The sequence below is a fragment of the Bubalus bubalis genome, chromosome 16 (assembly GCF_019923935.1).
Source record: "Bubalus bubalis isolate 160015118507 breed Murrah chromosome 16, NDDB_SH_1, whole genome shotgun sequence".
In the NCBI taxonomy this organism is placed as follows: domain Eukaryota; kingdom Metazoa; phylum Chordata; class Mammalia; order Artiodactyla; family Bovidae; genus Bubalus; species Bubalus bubalis.
Genome location: NC_059172.1, coordinates 25,600,915 through 25,614,790, shown reverse-complemented (window position 1 = coordinate 25,614,790; position 13,876 = coordinate 25,600,915). Strand labels below are relative to the sequence as shown.

At 42.1% G+C, this 13,876-nt stretch overlaps 1 long non-coding RNA gene across 1 annotated transcript in view; it reads left to right on the top strand.

Annotated features, from left to right (window-relative positions):
• Window positions 1-718: 718 nt before the first annotated feature.
• The window catches only part of LOC123329737, a 55,484-nt gene continuing 42,326 nt past the window's right edge, over window positions 719-13,876 (top strand). Inside the window, exons 1-2 of the long non-coding RNA XR_006545284.2 lie at window positions 719-1,077; window positions 1,795-1,875. This is a non-coding gene — a long non-coding RNA (uncharacterized LOC123329737). The remainder of the gene's footprint in view (window positions 1,078-1,794; window positions 1,876-13,876) is intronic.

Genomic DNA, 13,876 nt, shown 5'->3' with positions numbered 1-13,876 from the left:
CAAAAGGGACCTGAGGTTTGGGTGTTCTCAAGGAGATACACCCAAATTTCCACATTCCTGATCTCAGGGTCCCACTCCTTCCCTGTGGGGCCCTAACACATGCAGAGCTATAAATTCAGCTTCCTTCATAACGCTATCATTCTTACAAATCAAGTCTTGCACCTGATCTTCAGCAGTCTGCCTTGCACCTGCAAAAAATTAAGCCTTTTTCAATGCTGCCATGGAGATCCTCTGCCTTTCACATCATGCCCTAAGTAGACAGTCGGCTGATCTATCATTTGTTCTTTCAAGTTCTCTGAAACTTGCCAATAACGGCCAATCAACTTCTCCATCTTTATCATCCATATTGCCTCCATGTCCTTAAAGAACTAGAGTTATTGCACCTGTATTCCATCCCCAACATCAAGAAGTGAACACCTAAGTAATTGCTATGCTACACACACTATGGCTCTAGTGGTAAAGAGCACGCCTGCTGATGCAGGAGACATAAGAGATGCAGGTTTCACCCCTGGGTTGGGAAGATCCCCTGGAGGAGGGCATGGAAATCCATTCCAGTATTCTTGCCTGGAGAATCCCATAGACAGAGGATCCTGGCAGGCTACATTCTATAGGGTCACAAAGAGTCAGACACAACTGAAGCGACTTAGCATGCACACATGCTGCAGATATCACAAATCAATCACTTGCTCTGAAATCTTGGCGGGAAACCCAACGTGAGCCAAAGATCCCAAGGAGCACTGTTAAGCAAGAGGGAAAGAGAAACAGAGAAGGGAGGGAGTAACATGTGCGCTTAATATGTGTGCTTATGAGCACACTGAGGGCCACCGGGCACTGTGTCGAAGCCATCTCAAAGGCTGAGCTTGTTGGGCATTTATCAGCCAGTTACCATCATCATTGGTGATTATCTGTGCCTATGGCTTTAACACCTCAGTACTTCAGTCCGCTCTGTGCACGGGCAGAAACTGCCCTTGAGACCAGACAAAGCACCCAGGTGTAACAGGGGCTGGCAGTAAGAGTTGTCAGTATGCACAGGCAGAGTGAGTCCCCGGGGGACTTGGTTGGAGGCCTCACTGTAAGGTACAGCGTTCTTTCTGCTAGCTTTAGTTCATCTTCACCCTGTACAACTCGCCCCACCTGTGGTCTTTTGAAGATTTAAGATTTGCAGCGTCTCTCAACCTTTGTTTTCTTACCTCAACACAGTTGCTCACGCTGTGTCTTTTGCTGGGAATATCCTCTGTTCCCTAAGGCCCACCCTACTGCCCTGATGAACTCTAACTCTTCTTTCAAATCTCACTTCAGCTGCTGCTTCCTCTTGGAAGCATTCCCAGCCTCCCGCAGGCAGAGCTGCACTGGCCTCTAAGCCCATTTAATACCCTGGATATACTTTTTGTATAGAGCGTATTGTGCTGCTGTTGTTACATTTGCTTTCCTTGCCCATCTCCCTGAAGGAACTTGGAGCAACTTGGGGGGAAGGATTTCTCTCATTCATCTTTATTTCCTAAGAACATCGCATGGGGCCTGGCATTGTGTAAAGAATCAAAGGCTGTTGTGAATAAACAAATGAGTATCATGTACTGTAGATCTTTTTTTCAAGGTCTTATAGCCAGCCAGTGGCAAAGCTGGAGGTAAAACTCATGTTTTTATTAATGCTCAGCCTTGGAGGGAGTGGCTTTTTTCTTGGGTAATTAGAAGGAAAAAAAAACAAAACAAAAAACAAACAAACCAGACATGGGTGTCCCGGATGCCATGTAGAAAGAATTCACTCAGGTTGTCTTGTTTGTTTTGATGTCACAGACCCGGGGGTTGTCCTGCTGACCTGCAGAACTTTGATTTCAAGGCCATACTTGGAGTGGTTGTTGGAATATCTTGGAAAATGTAAGTGGTCTCTTTAGATGTTGTGGCAAGAAGAACCCAGTGGAATGGGGCCGCGTTGAGAGAAGACGTTGGTTACTTTCCAGAACTCGCATTAGCGCATCGTTGTTCGGAAGGCCCTTTAGTGCCTTCATGAGTGTGGCTAGTTCAGTGTTTGCATTTCACATTTTCAGTGTGCAAATTTCTTTCCAAATAAGCTCAGCAGAACCTCAGAGTAGCTAATTTAATTTGCCTTCACACAAATGCTTTATGTGTTACTTTTTGTCATCACCCAAAATAATGATCTTTCTGGGTGCTCCTTTGGGGTTCCTCAAGAACATCCAGAGTGGTTGAGCCACTTTTCCTTCAACATGGCTCCTCATTCTTTGAGAGTCAACGTCCAGGTGAGCTGAGTTTTACACTGACCCAGAGTTTTGTTTAAGCCCTCGGGCCTGGTTCAGAATTAAGTAGTGTTTTTCTGCTTAACGGCCCATAGCAGAGTGGGGAGAGTGGGGTTGGAGGTAGGGATTTAATCAGCCAAGGGGCTGCAAGGTGAACATTTATCTTGGCCAACCAGCTGAGGTCAAGGCCTGACTCTCAGCTCTGTTGCTTTAGAAACCTGGTTTGTCAGCTCAAGGAGGCAGGATTCATCTCTCAAGAGGCTCTCGCAGAACCTGAGCTCAAAGAGACTGACAGATAACACAGAATATTCATCTATTACTTTATAATGATACACATCTCTCCTGTACATTAGAAAATGCACGTCATGGTCTCTTAGTCAAATTCTGGAAAGCCGAATTCTAATCAGAAAAGAGTTTGGTGAGCAGGGAATCAGAGGGGATGTGACTCAAATGCTTTATGGCATCTTGCTGATAACTCTGAGCCACTGTCCAATGGGTAGCTGGGGTACCATGTTAAAAATTCAAATCTGAACATACCTCTCTTGGCTTAAAACCTTCAGTGATTTCAAAGTGCTCTTGGAATAAAGGGGAAAAAAATAACCTGTTCCATAAAATCTGACATGACTTTTTCTCAGCTTCACTCTAGCCTCTTGGTTTGCTTTTATTCTACAAAGCCTTTTTACCTGCTCTTCTTTTCCTTATCCTAGTTAACTCCTACTACCCTTTAAAAATGTGTGTAATACATGCTTTCTGATCACCTGTAGTTTAATTCATTTTCTAATAATCCTATCTTAGTGCCTTGTAAGGGTCCTGGTGTCTTAGGTGGTAAAGAATTTGTCTACAATGCAGGAGACCCAGGTTCAATCTCTGGATCAGGAAGATTCCCTGGAGAAGGGAATGGCTAATCACTCCAGTATTCTTGCCTGGAGAATTCCATAGACAGTGCCTCATGTGAGTACTTAGGATATAGCAGAGCAGTGAACAAAGCAAAGTCTGTGTCCTGAAGTCTTTAGAGAGAGACATACACTAGGAGTAGCAACCAAGAAAAAACAGAACATTCCACATGTACTGCACACATATGTATTCACATGCATACATATATATTCATTTATATATATCATTGGAAGGACTATTGCTGAAACTCCAGTACATTGGCCACCTGATGCAAAGAGTCAACTCATTGGAAAAAGACTCTGGTGCTGGAAAGATTGAAGGAAAAAGGAAAAGGGGGCAGCAGACAATGAGGTGGTTAGACAGCATCACCAACTCAATGGACATGAATCTGAGCAAGCTTCAGGAGACAGTGAAGGACAGGGAAGCATGGCATGCTGCAGTCCATGGGTTACAAAGAGTTGGACTTGACTTGGCAACTGAAGAACAATATCTAAAAGTAATAAGTATAATAGAGAAAGCATCAGTTCAGTTCAGTCAATCAGTTGTGTCCGACTGTTTGTGACCCCACGGACTGCAGCATGCCAGGCCTCCTTGTCCATCACCAACTCCCGGAGTTTACTCAAACTCATGTCCACTGAGTCAGTGATGCCATCCAACCATCTTATCCTCTTTCATCCCCTTCTCCTCTCGCCTTCAATCTTTCCCAGCAGCAGGGGCTTTTCAAATGAGTCAGCTCTTTGCATCAGGTGGCCAAAGTATTGGAGTTTCAGCTTCAACATCCAATGAACAGTCAGGACTGATTTTCTTTAGGATGTACTAGTTGGATCTCCTTGCAGTCCAAGGGACTCTCAAGAGTCTTCTCCAACACCACAGTTCAAAAGCATCAAATCTTAGGCCCTCAGCTTTCTTTATAGTCCAACTCTCACATCCATACATGACCACTGGAAAAACCATAGCTTTGACTAGATGGACATTTGTTGGCAAAGTAATGTCTCTGCTTTTGAATCTGCTATCTAGGTTGGTCATAACTTTTTTCCAAGGAGTAAGAATCTTTTAATTTCATGGCTGCAGTCACCATCTGCAGTGATTTTGGAGCCCAGAAAAATAAAGTCAGCCACTGTTTCCACTGTTTCCCCATCTGTTTCCCATGGAGTGATGGGACCAGATGCCATGATCTTAGTTTTATGAATGTTGAGCTTTAAGCCAACTTTTTTACTCTCTTTCACCTTCATCAAGAGGCTCTTTAGTTCCTCTTCACTTTCTGCCATAAGGGTGGTGTCATCTGCATATCTGAGGTTATTGATATTTCTCCCAGCAATCTTGATTCCAGCTTGTGCTTCCTCCAGCCCAGCGTTTCTCATGATGTACTCTGCATAGAAGTTAAATAATCAGGGTGACAATATACAGCCTTGACGTACTCCTTTTCCTATTTGGAACCAGTCTGTTGTTCCATGTCCTGTTCTAACTGTTGCTTCCTGACCTGTATACAGGTTTCTCAAGAGGCAGGTCAGGTGGTCTGGTGTTCCCATCTCTTTCAGAATTTTCCACAGTTTATTGTGATCCACACAGTCAAAGGCTTTGGCATAGTCAATAAAGCAGAAATAGATGTTTTTCTGAGAAAGCATAGGTGGCATTTAAAAAATTTATTCATTTTTGGCTGTACTGGATCTTCATTGCTGGCACAGGCTTTCTCTATTTGCCCAAGTACTGAGTGAAGGCTCCTCTCTAGCTGCCATGTGCGGCCTTCTCATTGCAGTGGCTTATCTTGTTGTGGAGCAGGGGCTCTAGAATACAAAGACTTCAGTAGTTGCAGCTCCTGGGAGCTAGAGTGGGGGCTCAGTCATTGTGGTGCAGAGACTTATTTGCCCAATGGCATATGGCGTCTTCCTGGACCAGGGATCAAATCCGAGTCCCTACATTGGCAAGGGGATTCTTAACCACTGGACCACTAGAGAAGTCCATGAGTGGTATTAAGGAAGCTGGGGAGAAGGAAATTGCTGCTTTATAACAGAATTATCAGGGCAATTTTCACTGATAGAGTGATGTTCGAGCAGACTTGAAGGAAGTGAGAGGAGAGTTTTAAGGATATTTGGCCAAAAATGGCCCCAAATAGAAGGAACAGCAAGTATAAAGGACCTGAGATAGGGTTGTGCTTTGTCTATGGCTTTGTAACATTTATCACAGGTATTAGATATAAAAATTCTTTATTTATATGTATTATTATTTTATTAATGCCAGTCTCTACCACTAGACATCTAAGTTTTCTGGGAGCAGAGACTGCAAGAAGTTTTAACATTATATTCTCAACCTCCAAAGTATAGGGACTGATTGATAAGAGAGTATATGTAGTTCGGTTGGGGCAAAGATGGGTATCACCAATATTAACCCCCAGACCACGTCTCACCTCTGCTTCTGTTGCTACACAGCCCTTCTGTTGCCAAACATATTTTTCCCTTTAAATGTGTTAATAATTTCCTCTGTGTTAATGTCAAGCCTTACATGCCTGGGAAAACTCTTCTGAATCTTTAATGTGACTTTTCATATTTTTCTCTAATTCATTTTCTGTTGATTTTACAGTTTAACTCTTGAGAGGCCTCTGTTTTCCCCTGTATCAAACTCAGAGGAATCTTATTTTTTGCCCCATCCCTCTTTAACGTGCCTACTTTCTCATTTTATTTCGATCTCTACCAGCCACTAGTCTAGGCCAGTACCACAGGTTAGCCCAGACAAATGTCTGTTTTCTGGGACCATCCATATTTCCCTGGTATTTGGGCAGGGGTTTGCTTCCTGAGTTTTTAAAGCTCTCACAATTCTATGCCAAGTTTGGAATACACTCTTAGATGAAACAAGGAATCGCAGGAGGTTTCTTTTTTTTTTTTTTTGTCAAGTGAGGTGAGCCAGACCACAAAGTCTGATCTGGGTTCCAGGATGGGTAAGAGCAATCACAAACCCACAGAATAAGGTTGCCTCAGCTTGCATTTCCTCCTGAACCAACATGCCAGTAGTGAACCAGCATGCATTAGCTTGTACTTGAAACCAAGGAAATAAATATGTTACAAGGCTCTTGCATTTTTGCTGAGAGTGTCATGCAAGCCCTCCAGATTCAGGCCTCCCAAGATCTATCCCGCCTGTCACATGATATGGGGGTTTCTGGGCAAGTCTAATCCTTCTCCAGTGAAGAGAATTGAGGAGACCTTTGTGCCCACTCAAAGCATTGTCTGAGAAAGACATTTGGATTTCAGAGGAGTAAGGTTAAAGGACAGCTTAGGAGTTTAAGTTTACAGCCATTGAGATGCTCAGAAATCATGGCCTCCATCTTAAAGGAGAGGGGTCAGCAAACTTTACCTATAAAGGGCCAGATAGTAAATATTTTAGGCTTTGAGGGTCTAAAATTGGTCGTTACATATGGTCTCTGTAATGACCAATTAACTCCAATATTATAACATAAAAGCAGCCATGTATTCCAACAAAACTTTATTTATAAATAAGACAGATGAAGGCCTGGATTTGGTCCATGATGGAAGTTTGCTGACCCTGGTCATAAAAATCCTGCATTCCTAAGTTGAACTCTACATTTGATGATGAGCAACCATCCAACATGTTGAAAATACAGTTTATTATTGGACACCTGTTTAAAGAGTTGATTTTGTAGTTATCATTGTACACATTTTACAAGATGTCATATTTTCCTCCAAAGATTATATCATCTAATATGCTTAGTAAGAAATCTGTGATGATAAATAGGAGTTGCATCAACCAAGTGGAAGATTCTCTGGTACTTTGCTGTTCAAAGTGTGGCCCATGAACCAGGAGCATCATGTCATCTAGAGGCTAGTTAGAGATGTAGGATTTCAGGATCAACTCCAGATACCATGTGGCAGAAATTGCATGTTGCTGTGATCCCCAGATGACTCGTGTCTGTATTAAAGATCAAGAAGCACTGTTCCAGCACTCAGCACTGAATGTAGTGTCTTAACATGTGTTTCATGCTGCAGAAACCTAAAAGATGGAGTGCAGATTTTCAACAACTCTCTAAAACAACTGTAGTAAATAGGTGCATGTTTTGTCAGAGATTCCTATAGTAAATTTTTGTTACAGGAATAACCACCCATTTACTTAGCTATTTTGCCAATGATTGGCTCTCACATTATTCCTTGAAAAATCAGATACATTTCTGCTTTTACACCCTGGGCTTTCTCAGTTTCCTTGGCCTAGAATGACCTCTCACTAGCTGACCTCTCTCACTGCTGAATCCCAAGGATCCCCTGGGGGTGTAACTCAAGCCCCTTTCCCTTTAATTGCTTCCTTTTCTGAACTTCCATTATCTGGTCAACTTACCCTTTTCCTAAGCACAGGTTCTAGACTGCAATCTCTCTGAGAGTGGAGACCAATATCTTGATCATCCTTGAAGCCCTCAGGGTTTAGAGCATCTTCCTTTGAACTTTAAATATCATATATCAAGGTAGGAACTTTAAATATTATATATCAAGTCCCATATCATGGGACAGTAGGGCCCACTCAAAGAACTGAGATCATATTCTTTCTCTGGAAAAAACAGAAATCTCACTATGACATAAATAACCCACATCTTGATCTCATTCAAACCAGGCAGGAACTAGCAGTAGTAGTCCTTAACCTCAGGCATTCTGGGGATAGCCCTGCTCACGATGAACTGTTGACATAAGAGGTCATAGGTGGGTGGCATATGACACAGAATCCAGGGAGATGCTCACATTTTCCAGCACCTGATCCAGTCTATCAGATGTCATTTGGTTGAAGGTAAAGTGAAGATCTGCCATTGATATGCTGATGTTTTCAGGTCACCAGAGGCTGATTCCTGGAGGAAGCCTTGACTGTGTCCATTTAATAGATTCTGCTATAGTGAGCCTTTTGATGAGTGTATTCACTCAAGTCTGACTTATTCATTTATCTGTTGAGTGATTCCTGATATCTCAAACTCAGCACTGTGCTTAATGCCATGAACATGTAAAAGACATATAAAGAAGTACACAGTGTGGCCACTGAACTTTTAATTCAGTTGGGGAGGTAAGTCAGGACCTGCTTTCTTAAATAAATCATGCAGCCACTTAACCAGAGCTACTTTTGGCAAAGTGGCCAGTACTTAGAACCAGTGCAATGGATGTGTGGTCAGTGGGTGTTGTGGTAGTTGGTAGCAGAGTCAGAGAGAGTACCCTAGGCTGGAGAATTAGGGAAAGCTTACTGGAGGCAGCAGGCATAGAGTGGGCTCTCATTGAAGGGCACACTCTTTGAAGAGACTTGCATGGAAAGGCTTGCGTGGCCCAGATCAGGGATAAGATGAGCTTCCTAGAAGACCCATCCTTCTCACCCCCACTCTCCTCCTTATAGTGTGTAGCCAGGGAAAAGCTGCAACTCTTTGTTTCCTGGAAGCTGTACCACTGACTTGAGCTTGTCTGTCAGTCTCCCTTACTCCTCCCCATCACCCAACAAATTCGGGCATTTTGGCAGTGTGGCCAAACTAGCGATGTGGTAGAAAATCCCCTCTTCTTCATCAGAACTCAGTTCATTCACTCAGTGCCAAGTTGTCCTCTCCCTGGGCTCCCTGAAGAGGCCACAGAAGAGCCTGCATGGCAGCCTGGGCCTACCTGAATGCGAAAGTGAATTCTTGCCGCAGGAAAAGAGCAAGGAGCTCCATATGCTTCGTCATCTGTTCCTGCTTATTTTTTCCCTTAGCTGCAACGAGACCTGCTCTGAGCTCTGGGGGAGGCAGCAGCTAAGGTTAAGTCCCATCTTTAGGAGGAAATATTTATCAACTTTTATATGGAATATTTTTTCAAGTTACTATGCCACTTATCATGCAGTCAACAGATGCTTATTCGGTACTGCCAAGCCCTGGATCAGATACTGGGGCTGTGACATTGAATAAGGAACTGTTCCTTCTTGGTATTTGCTGTCTATGGAGAAAACAGAAAAAAGAAGTCAGGCAGTTATAATTCAGTGACAAGTGCTGGGAGAGATGTACACACAAGGTTATTAAGTACCGCCCAAGAAGAGTGCCTCACTCCGATATGGGGGTAGTACAGTAGCAAAGTCTTCCAGATGCACTCCTGTCTTCTTGAAACTCTTTTCAAGAACAAGTAGGAGAGGCTAGGTGGAATTGGATAGGAAAGGGAAAAGCACTAGGGAAATAATTCTAAAATTGGGGAGATGTCTGGACAAAAATCAGGGGAAGAGAGGGATCATTGTTCTTTTAGGGGATTGCTAGTGGTTCAGTGTAGCTAGAGAGAAGAGTATGAGTGAGGAGAGCAGCATTAAAGTTAGAGACGTAAGTAGGGAACTTGTGTTTGATTTTTCTTTTTTTTTTAATGAAATGGTCAGTCAAGGGCTGTCAAAATAGGAAATAGATGAGAGAATAAGGAAAATCAAGTTTATTATACTCATAAGTCCTAGAGACAGGAGACATGGCCTGCCACGCAGGGCCACATGGGTAAACACCAGAGTGGTCAGGAGGCGGAAGACAGGGACAGGCAAAAGCTGAGGCCAGAGTCTTTGTTGGGTTTCCACAGAAAGGCAAGATAAAGCATGGTAAGCAGCATCAGGAGCTTCCCAGGTGGCGCAGTGGTAAGAAATCCACCTGCCAATGCAGGAGACACAGATTCAATCCCTGGGTTGAGAAGATTCCTTGGAGGAGCAAATGGCAACCCAGGATTCCTGCCTGGGAAATCCAATAGATAGGGGACCCTGGCGGGCTACAATCCATGGAGTCACAGAGACTCAGACACAACTGTGCGTGAACAGCACAGGACTGACTAGTTTGGAAAATTACACAGGGCTCTAGGTGAGAGGAGGGGTATCTAGTTGCCTGGAACCTGACCCTGGGATGATGAAGGCAAAGGAATATTGTCTCCTGGGGTATATGGGTCAGACAGAAGAGGTAAGGTTCTGGATTGGGTGGTTTTATCCTGAAGGCCTGCCCCGGGCTGAATCCTTGCTCTCTAAGAATTGGCCAGCCCTAGAGGGCAGTCTCTCACCCAGCAGCATGTTTTTTTTGTTGTTGTTGTTGTTTTGTTTTTAGGAAGTCAAAATATCCGAACGTACAGAAAATTGAAAAGTATATACACAGTATACCTTGTATGGGGTGTTAGTTTTAGAAGTTATACTTCAGGTAATAAGGGGGAAATTATGAACAATTTTAAGGAAGGCAGTAAGTTTAGAAAAATCACTTTGGGGAGAGACTGGGTTGGTGAGAGGCAGTGAGAGAGGCAGTGTAGAAGGCAGAGGCAAAAGTCATGCAACCACTCAAGCTGTTTGTGGAAAGATGGTCTACACGCGATACCAATGAACAGTAGTTGATAGGCTAAATGTTGTCCCAGCATTAAGTCCTATTTAGGAGAGTTCCACTTCTCCAGAAGGCCAAATAATAGTCATAAAACACAGACTCCCACACTGCTCTTCCAACTTAAGTCATGCTTGTCTTCCTGGAACCAATCACCAAGTCCAATGGAATAACAAGCCTGATTCTGCCTAGACCAGGGTATGTGCACCTGCTCTAGAGACCGCTCACCCAAAGCACTTGGGCTAAGTGTTGGCTGGGGATGGTTCTAAAATGAACTTATGACAGGATTATCGGAATGAGAGTGAAAAGCAGCTGGGTAAATAAAGATTCAATATCTACCCCCTTCAATTCTTGATATTCTCGTTCAGGCAACACTCTGGGTCATGGAACCATTCACTGAAACTGGAACCATTGAAACAGGTGTGAATTTTTAGTTTTGGAAGGAGGGAGGTTGGTAATTAGGTTTGAAACACAATGCCTTAGTACATTGGAACTCTGAGTACTAGAATGAAATATTCAGTACAGATGGAGAAAAGATTACCTGGGGTTTGCTATTTACACAAACATTATCTCTAAACTTATAATGCTGGCTCAAGAATTCCTCCTTTTTGTCCAATTCCTCTATGTTGTTCTAGGCACCTCCATTTTCCCAGACCAAGTGTCTAGGTACTGAAAATATAAAGCTGAGAGATCCACAGTGATCTCTGTCTTCCAGGAACTGATTGTGTGGTAGGAAAGAAGGGTCACATAACTAAGAAACTGCATTATGGTGAATTAGGGATTATTAGAGAAGACAAAAAATGGACAGAATGTATATGAAGAGATTAGTGAGAGACTCTATTGGAGAGTTGGGGAAGTCTTCAGAGAGAAGATAATTTCTGAACAGAGTTTTGCTGTAAGGGGGAAAGGGAGTGAAAACCCTAACCAATATGTTCAGCATTGGCAGAATTGCAAGCAGGTCTGTATAGTAAGAACATGAAACGGTGGGGGTGTTGCTAAGATTCTCCGCCCATTGATAACTCTTATTCTAAATAACAGCATGTCCACCTCTGCATGTGGTACAATTTGAGAAAGAGCATACTCTTTATTCTTCCATCATTTTACCTGTCTGTCTCAGTTATGACCTAGCCATCATTTTACAATAAAGGACTAAAGTTTTGAGCAAAAATTAAAGTATTAAACTTGAGGCAAGTAAACAGCAAGGTAATCATTATCCTTTACTATGTATTTTTTCATGTTAACTAATAGGAGCTAGACAAGAAGGGCTTCTGGAAGTCAGAAAAGTTCTTAATACTCCCCTTTCTTGCTAGATACACATTAGAATCCCAGCCCATGTCTGTATATCAAAAGTTCAAGAGCATTAGTTGCTGCTGCATGAAGGACTGTGATTATTCACCAAGAACTATCCCAGTCTCTTTAACACGCAAATTCCTATCCATTCTTCAAAACGCTAAATTACAATACAACAAATCATGATTTAAACCAATATAGCCTCTGCCCCAAGAACAATTTGGTCAGTTTTTGGTGCATTGTATTGCAAAATGTCTAGTCACTTACCTGTCTTACCTGTCAGAACTTAAGCTTTTTTTGGAGGCAGGAAAGGAAGCTTAGGTATCTTTGTAACTCATGGGTCTAATGCAATGTGTGGCATACTCAGAAATCTTTTAAAAGACAGAGTTCCATATGGTTTAACCATCTTTCATTTCTAGAAGCTTCCCTATAGTAATACAGAAGGGGCCACCTAACTAGAAAGTGTAACATAGGAATTTTTAAAGATGACAAAATTATTAATTGACGATGATTGAATATAGCCTGTGTTCTTCCCTTCCAATTTTCTGAGAGTTTTTGTGTACCCAATCCTCTTCTTCATGTAATGTTTTGTTAGGGGTGATATTTTCATATTGTAGGACTTTTAATTCAACTGTAAAAAGTTGAATTGTAATCTTTGTATAAACTGATCAAATTTCATGATATAAATCTTTGTAATCCCCCATTGTCTATTTTTTAGTTTTATAAATACAAGCTTATTGTAGAACATTCATAGAATATAAAAGAATATTAAGCAAATAAATTCCCTCATACCTCCTTTTCATCTACCGAACTCCCTGGCCCCAAGGTGTCTACAGTTTTCTTCTAAAATTCCTTCTTTGCATTTACAAATCTACTCATTTTTTTCCTTCAATACATCATTATTGAAATTATATATTTACTATATACTGGTCCACTGGAGAAGGAAATGACAACCCACTCAGTATTCTTGCCTGGAAAGTCCCATGGACAGAGGAGCCTGGTGGGCTATAGTAGTTTACAGACTCACAAGAGTCGGACACGATTCAGCAACTGAGCAATAACACACAAAAACCAAAACCACTGTGTTCAGACACAGGTGATACTGCTGTAAATGAAAGAGGCAAGGTTCTTGCTTTCTTGGACCTGACATTCTAATGACAGGTAGAGGTAGATAGGAGATAAAGCTAAGAAATATATACACATTTTTAGAAATAATTTTAAAAATACAAAAAATGAGTGATTAAGTACACAAAAAGATTTAAAACTGAGACTGAATAATTATATCTCTATCTATATATGTTTTGCAACCCCAAGGACTATACAGCCCATGGAATTTTCCAGGCCACTGGAGTGGGTAGACTTTCCCTTCACCAGAGGATCTTCCCAACCCAGGGATCGAACCCAGGTCTCCCTCATTGCAGGTGGATTCTTTACAAGCTGAGCCACCAGGGAAGCCTGTCTATATATGTACATCTTGTTAAAACAACAGGCCCCAAATGAAATCACTTATGCTAATCTCCATGTCCCCCAAGATTTAATTAGTTTTGGCTTTTCCAGAAATAGAAAATAGACTAGAATCTTAATAGAATAGATTAAGAAATAGAATCTTAAACCAGTCAACCAGGAATCACCTGATCAGCACTAGTTAAATAATATGCCTGCTAGACCTCTGCCCACCAAATAAAGAAAGTAACCTCGTAACAACAAACTCATGTTTTTCCACATTTTTAGTATAATCCTTGTTCTTGCTCTCTTCTGTGTATCAAAGTCTTTCATTTTGCACAGCTCCTATGAGCTCCCTTTCATCTGCTAGATTGGATGTTGCCTGATTCAAACTGATTTTTGCTCAAGTAAGCTCTTAAAATGTTTACTACGACTCACTTTATCTTTTAACTACATATAAATGTATATGAAAGAAAGTGAAAGTGAAAATTGCTCAGTCGTGTCCGACTCTGCGATACAGTCCATGGAATTCTCCAGGCCAGAATATTGGAGTGGGTAGCCATTCTCTTCTCTAGGGGATCTTCCCAACCCAGAGATTGAACCAAGGTCTCCCACATTGCAGGTGGATTCTTTACCAGCTGAGCCACCAGGGAAGCCCATAAATGTATATGATATACACATA